Source organism: Medicago sativa, chromosome 6, assembly GCF_051527215.1.
Source record: "Medicago sativa cultivar Bolivia chromosome 6, Bolivia_mono, whole genome shotgun sequence".
Taxonomy (NCBI): Eukaryota; Viridiplantae; Streptophyta; class Magnoliopsida; order Fabales; family Fabaceae; genus Medicago; species Medicago sativa.
In genome coordinates this window covers 80,956,263-80,963,213 of record NC_140754.1, presented here as the reverse complement: position 1 = coordinate 80,963,213, position 6,951 = coordinate 80,956,263, and positions in this window count along the sequence as shown.

The window sequence follows — 6,951 nt, the reverse complement described above, 5'->3', positions numbered from 1 at the left end:
TTTGTTTTGAAATTTGAACTTATCAATGGCTTATGTTGATGCTAGTATTTATATACTCCAGCTCCGATCACTTTTTCTTTTTATTTAATATTTTTTTGGTCAATTTAATTATTTTATTTCTAAACAAAAATTACTATTACTGGAAAAAAAATTGACTCATAATAAGTGAAGGTCAATCCCTTGACTCTACTAAGATCACAACTGGATTTAGATTAAAGAAATCTGTTATGGACCGGTCGATCAGACCCAAGGCCCATTTACTTAGGCTCAATCCAATCCAAGCCCAAATATCGTATTTTGCAGTTCAAACAAGGGGGGTGCATGGAGCAAATTAGACCAGTTCAAACGAACTGCAACGTCTCTTCCCATATTCCCGTGAATCTCTCTCAGGCGGTTACACTTCCCATGATTTTGTAACCGCCGGACACACTTGTGTCATTACAACAGCTCTGCAGCCACCCACCTCTATATATAGGGGACTCGTAGTCCCCAACTTAGAATCTATCCGCTCTCTAAACCCTCGATCCCTGATCTCTAATGACTTGATCATCGGAGTGCCTGCAGCTACACACCCCCTCGTCATTCCAAGAAGCATTCTTGAAGCACTCAACGACCACTTAAACCACCGCATTCAAAGCATCAGCAGTCACCTTCTAATCAGGTACGATTAGTGGCGCCGTATGTGGGAATTATAAGCACTCCCCGTTTTTACACTACTAAAAACCAAAGCTTTCAAAAAAAAAATACGATGACTGTGAACGATGCCAGCTCACAGATACGATGTGAAATTCGTGTCCTTCGACGGGACAAAATGACATATTCACCTTCTCCTGTGGGTACACCTTGAGGGGATGCCATGCAAATAATCCCTCAGCAGGATATTCCTCTCGAAGAAAAGCCTCTGCAAGGTCCTCTACGACCTACAAAGACGCCAGAGAGCGCTACCTCAAGAGGTGCCCTCGTCAGTAACCTCACGGTTCAACGACAAACGTCGCTAACCGAGGAACAGAACCAACGCCTAATGGATCTGGAGCAAGCGTGACAACTGCTCCAAACCATAACACTTTGTTAGTTTCCACTGGATACTTATTTTTAACTTTATGTAAATTTCGCCAATCATCATTGAGTTTAGTAGTTATTCCACTAAGCTGGTAAAATAAATCAAAAAAATAAAGATAAGTTAATTCTTGATCATGCATGCAAGTTAAAGTAAAAATAAATGTGAACAAATAAAATACAGCTTACCTCTTCATAATTTGGTTTCATCTTTTTATCTGTCACAATCTGTTAAATCATTGACATTTTCCCTGGCCAAAGTCCGTGTATAAGAAACTTCATTGGCCTATCAGCAATACAGTTATTTTCAGCAATCTTACAGAATGTCAGTGGCCGAGTACGTGGTGGAGGCTTTTTCCTACCTTGTCTCACATCTGGTTCCTCAAAAGGCTGATGGGAGGAATTGTGTTGGAGAGTGTAGAAAAGGCTTTGCAATTAAGCCTCCTCAGCAGCATTACATAAGAAAATTGCTATAGCAAAAAAGATACAAATGATGAGATGATTCATCTTCATTTTGGTTTGAAAATTGAACTTATCAATGGCTTATGTTGATGCTAGTATTTATATAATCCCAGCTCCGATCACTTTTTCTTTTTAATTATTTTATTTCTAAAAATTAGTATTACTGGCAAAAAAATTAATTACTATTACTAGCCATAATACTTATAATGAAATACTACATATACCTGATTTACAAGCTTTTCACTTTATCTTTTAGTTTAATGTGGTCAAAAAAACTCTTTTTCAAATAGTTAGTTTGGTATAATTAAGAAAGAAAAAAAAAAGTGAAGGTCCATCCCTCGACTCTACTAAGTCTAAGATCACAATTGGATTTAGATTAAAGAAATCCATGATGTTATTCTAGACCTATCCACTTTTGATATGACCCTTTTAACTTAATAAAGTTCAATTTTACATTTTATAAAAAAAAAAAAAGTTTAAAATAAAAAAGAGAATGTAATATCAAACATAAAAAGCAGTCCTCATGAGTTTAACTCAGTTGGTAAGGACAATTGATAATATATGCAAGGTTCGAGGTTTGAACCACGAATACCACCAAAAAAAACATAAAAAGCATAATCCAACTTATTAATACTAGCGAAAAGACGGGAACTCACGTGCCCCTTTTTCCGCTCTTTTTATTGCGCTAACGTTTGAAAATTATGAACTGTGTTTTTTTAATGAAATTTTGATTTTGATTAAAACTTAAAAAAATATAAATGTTAGTTGCTTTCAAGTTATAAAAAATCAAATCAACCATGATTATCTATTTCAACGACACCGACAAAAATACAATATAACAAAAAAAAATCTAAATTCTTTTTTTAATGACACCAACAACAATTTTATTATAGAAAAAGTTGTTTAAGGGTATAATTGGAATGATGAAAAAGTAGGTATAAACATACTCATCTAGCTTGTTACACTTTTTAAATGATAAAGGAAAAAAACAAAAAAATATATATATTCATATCGTGTTTGTTGCATTTGTTTTAATATTTAAATTTATTCTTATCTATTTGTTACATGTGTTATTTGTATTGAAAATTAAGGGTATTTTTGGAAAGAAAAATTCAGCCCAAAAGTGTTGAAGGGATAATTTTCTATATATAGTATAGGTGACTTCTTATTTATGTTTTCATGTAATCAAAGATATCAATGAAAAATTTAAAAATATATAAAAAATGTTTTACAAGTTAAAATAAAAATAAAATTACTTTTCAATTTATTACTTGTCTTTGCCCTTTCTGGGTATTGTGATAGAATTTTATTATGACTAAATTAAGTTTGTCATTTTACTTATTTCAAATTTTATCTTTTTACTTCTAGACTGATGAGGTGTCCTCTTTTGTTAGAATTCCTCTGCAATGATTGGTTGGCATGTAACCAACTTGCTTTTTATATACCTATTGTGGCAACAGATAAGGATATACTTCTCTTTTATCATTCATAATTCTCTATCACCGAACAGTATTCAAGTTCATTGTCGTTCCTGGTATTGAATTGGGATATTACAAATTACTTTTCAATTTATTATTTGTCTTTGCCCTTTCTTTCGAGGTGACTTGTACAAATATGACTCTTTGCGATAGTACTACTTGTCGTTTTAGGAAGCCAACTATTTGTATAGAAATCTACTACTGTGAGAAAATCCTACTCCAGCAAAATTTTATAATCAATCTTACTTAAACTCATAATCTTTTTAATATTGTGGGCCTTGATGAAGGAGTAACTTATGTTATTTCAGACCATGTTTTTAGTTATTTTATTTTGCATTTGAAGGTAAATAAGAGGTCATTTAGAGGAGTTGTCAATGGTTTGTGTAACATTTTGTATTGTTTTCATTCGAGTCGTTGTAATTCGCCTTTATCCTAGATCATGCAATTTGATAGGTGTTTTGAGTCTTCTTAAGGAGAAATCGTGTAAACAAGAAAACAAGACATCACGTGAAGAATCAAAGATATGAAGGATGAAGATCATTGATTCTTATAAGGTTTTTGAAGACCATACAAAATAAACTACAAAATTCGCACATAGGCTACTATCTAATGTACCCCTGCACATAGGCTATGTGCCCTTCGCATGAGACATCATCCGGGGCTACCTCATGCGCCCTTGTGTGTGTTGCCATGCACCCCGCACATTGGTTGCGGATTGAAAGTGTTGTTTGTTTGCTTTCCAAGCTGGATTAGTAGAAAAAAGCCAAGTTTTCTAGCAAAGGTTTGTGACACATGAGAAAGAGAAAAACTTTATTTGGGTTTTACAAATGATGTGTAAACTTCTTAATCAAAGATGAATATGCCTAAGGTGGTTGTGACTGACAGGGATACGACTTTGATGAATGTGGTTGCAAATGTTCTGTTACTTTCATGTTGTTAGCTTGTAAATTTGACAGGCTCATTTAATATGGTCGACATTTGTTTGACCTTTTTATTTTGTAGGAATCGAAGAGCTTTCTTATTTTAATTGGAGAATCTCGACGAACCTTTAAGTCTAAGGCGCATAATCAGAATCTCGACAAAGCAAGGCTGAAAGGACAGTTTCGCGTCTAAGACAAGAAAAAGGGCGGGAAACACGATTTCAAGCAACGAGACGGTTTCCTTTTAGTGGAAAACGTAGGACAAGTAGTTGTCTAAGATGGGGGAAGTGTTGATCATGGGCTTAGTGGCTCGCCATCTAGTTTTTAGTATAAATAGTAGTTTCCAAGTTGGAAAGTGGGTCGCAAATCATATACATAATTCTACAACACTCAAACTACCGGTGTCTAGGGAAACGAGTTATACATAATGTATGTAAACTGATTTGTAGACCACCCATTTTATTTTAATGCATTGCATTTTACATTTTCCTTGAGTTTACGTGCGTAAACTTACTTTTATCTTGCTTTATTTTAAGCTCTCAAACCTGTCGAGAGACAGTGCCTATTTATATCAAACCCATCCTGCTCTCTAAGCAACTTGAGTGCATTTCGTGACCTTTTTTCAAACTCTTTTTCGACAAAAACCTTTTTTCATAGCATAAAAAAAAAAATCAAAAGCCTTGCTGCACCAGTTTCCTTAACAACCTTTTAATGATGAAGACAAATCCTTCTAAAAGAGAATTAGTAGCTTTAACCAAAAGTTACAGAACTTGTTTCGATTGGCAATATCCACCAAAACTGGATGATCCTGGATGCTTTAATGTATTGGTTTCCATTGGTGATTTATACCATGAAGGGAATCTACGCGATCTTGGAACATGTGTCAACATCATGCCTCTTTCAATAATATATAACAAAATAGGGGGCTGAAGTTGAAACTAGTTGTAACTAAGGTAGGCCTAGCAGATGGGTGGACAACAAAAGTCGAAGGCATAGTGAGGAATGTGACAGTGAAAGTAGACAAGTTTGTGTTTCTAATAGATATGTTGGTAATGGAGATTGATAATCCTAGAGAATGTGAAATTATTCTAGGGAGATCATAGATCAAGGAGAAGTAATTTTGAGATGCAATGATGATTATATGTGTCATAATGTTACTGACAAGATTTCATGATGGTCATTGCTAGCGCATGATAGTCATTGTTAGCGAAATGTTGCTTGTCTTGAAGAACCGGGGCGCTCTCAAAGGGGCGTTAAAGAGACAAAAGATCACTTTCTCATAGAGAAAATTTTCGAGGGTATAAAGAAGAATCGACAGATGAAACAAGATGAGGAAGAATACATGGAGCCTGAAGGTTTGGGGATCCCAAGCCACCTTAGACAAGCACACCTGCGCATAGAACGCCCCTACACATAACTTCATGCACCCTGCGCATGCATTGCAAGCAAAAGGTATAACTTCATGCACCCTGCGCATGCATTGCAAGCAAAAGGTACTGATTTCTTGTTTTTCAAGTTGTTTTAATGAAGAAATCTGAAAATAAATTTAAAAATCATAAAAAATCTAAAAATAATAAAAAAATATTCCGAAAAATCCCAAAATAAATTTAAAAATCATAAAAAATTTTGAAAAAAATCTGAAAATTATAAAAAATTTCCGAAAAATCTGAAAATAAATTTAAAAATCATAAAAAATTTCGAAAAATAGATTTTTTAATAAGAAAATTATATATTAAATTTTTTTCGAAAAACATAATTTCAGAAAAATATAATATATATTCTGAAATTAATATATTATATTCAGTTTTTTCGAAAAATTTCAGAATATATATATTAATTACAGAAAAAAATCAGAAAATATATTTCATAATTTCAGAAAAAATTTATTTTAATATTTCAGAAAATAAAAATTTATGAAAAAATTTATTTTAATATTTCGGAAAAAAAATTATAATTTTTAATTTTTTTTTTGAAAATTTAAAAAAATTTCAAAAATTTATAATTTATTTTTGGGAAAAGCTTCTTGGTACGGGAAGTGTTGTGACGAAAAACGACGAATGAATATACACCGTAGGATATAGATAAGATTGTAAAATATTTGTGCTTTTTATATATTTTAAAAATATAACTCCACCGTCTGCATGTATTGTGTGAATCCCGTACTATAGTTTTCCGTACTATATAGCGTTCCTCTTTATTTTTTTCGGAATTTTCAATTTTTAAAATTTTTTCGGAAAAAAATTAATTCTTAGCTACAACATTCTTCGAAAATTTTCACATTTTTTTAAATTTTTTGGAATTTTTTTTCACATTCTTCGAAAATTAATTTTCGAAATTTTCAAAAATTTAAAAATCTGAAAAATCCCGAAAATTTTCAATTTTTTTTTAAAAATTGTAAATTTTCGAAATTTTTTAAAATTTTTAAGTTTTCGAAATTATAAATTATAAATTTTAAAATTCTTGAAATCTTTTTATGATTTTTAAATTTATTTTCAGATTTTTTGGAAAATTTTTATAATTTTTGGAAATTTTTTATGATTTTTAAATTTATTTTCAGATTTTTTGGAAATTTTTTATGATTTTTAAATTTATTTTCAGATTTTTCGGAAATTTTTTATAATTTTCAGAATTTTTTCGGTAATTTTTTATGACTTTTAAAATTATTTTCATATTTTTTTATTTTAAAATATTTTTTAAAATTTAATATTATGTGGCACGCCACGTCAGTGCCACGTGGCAAAAGTTGCACAGTCAGCAACTGCCACGTGGCGAATGCCATGCCACATCAGCGCTACAGTGGGCCCAGGGACCATTTTCAAACAAAAAAAATTTTACAGGGACGTAATTCAAACTTTTTTTTTTACAGGGACGAAAATCAAAACACGCCTATATTACAGGGACGAAATTCATATTTAAGCCTTTTTTTTTTTACAAGAAAAACTTATTGCATTTCATTCAGAATAATAGTAGAGGTACAAGATGGAATCCTAATATGAATATGGAAACTAGCATGACGCAAAGCCACTCTAGCAAAG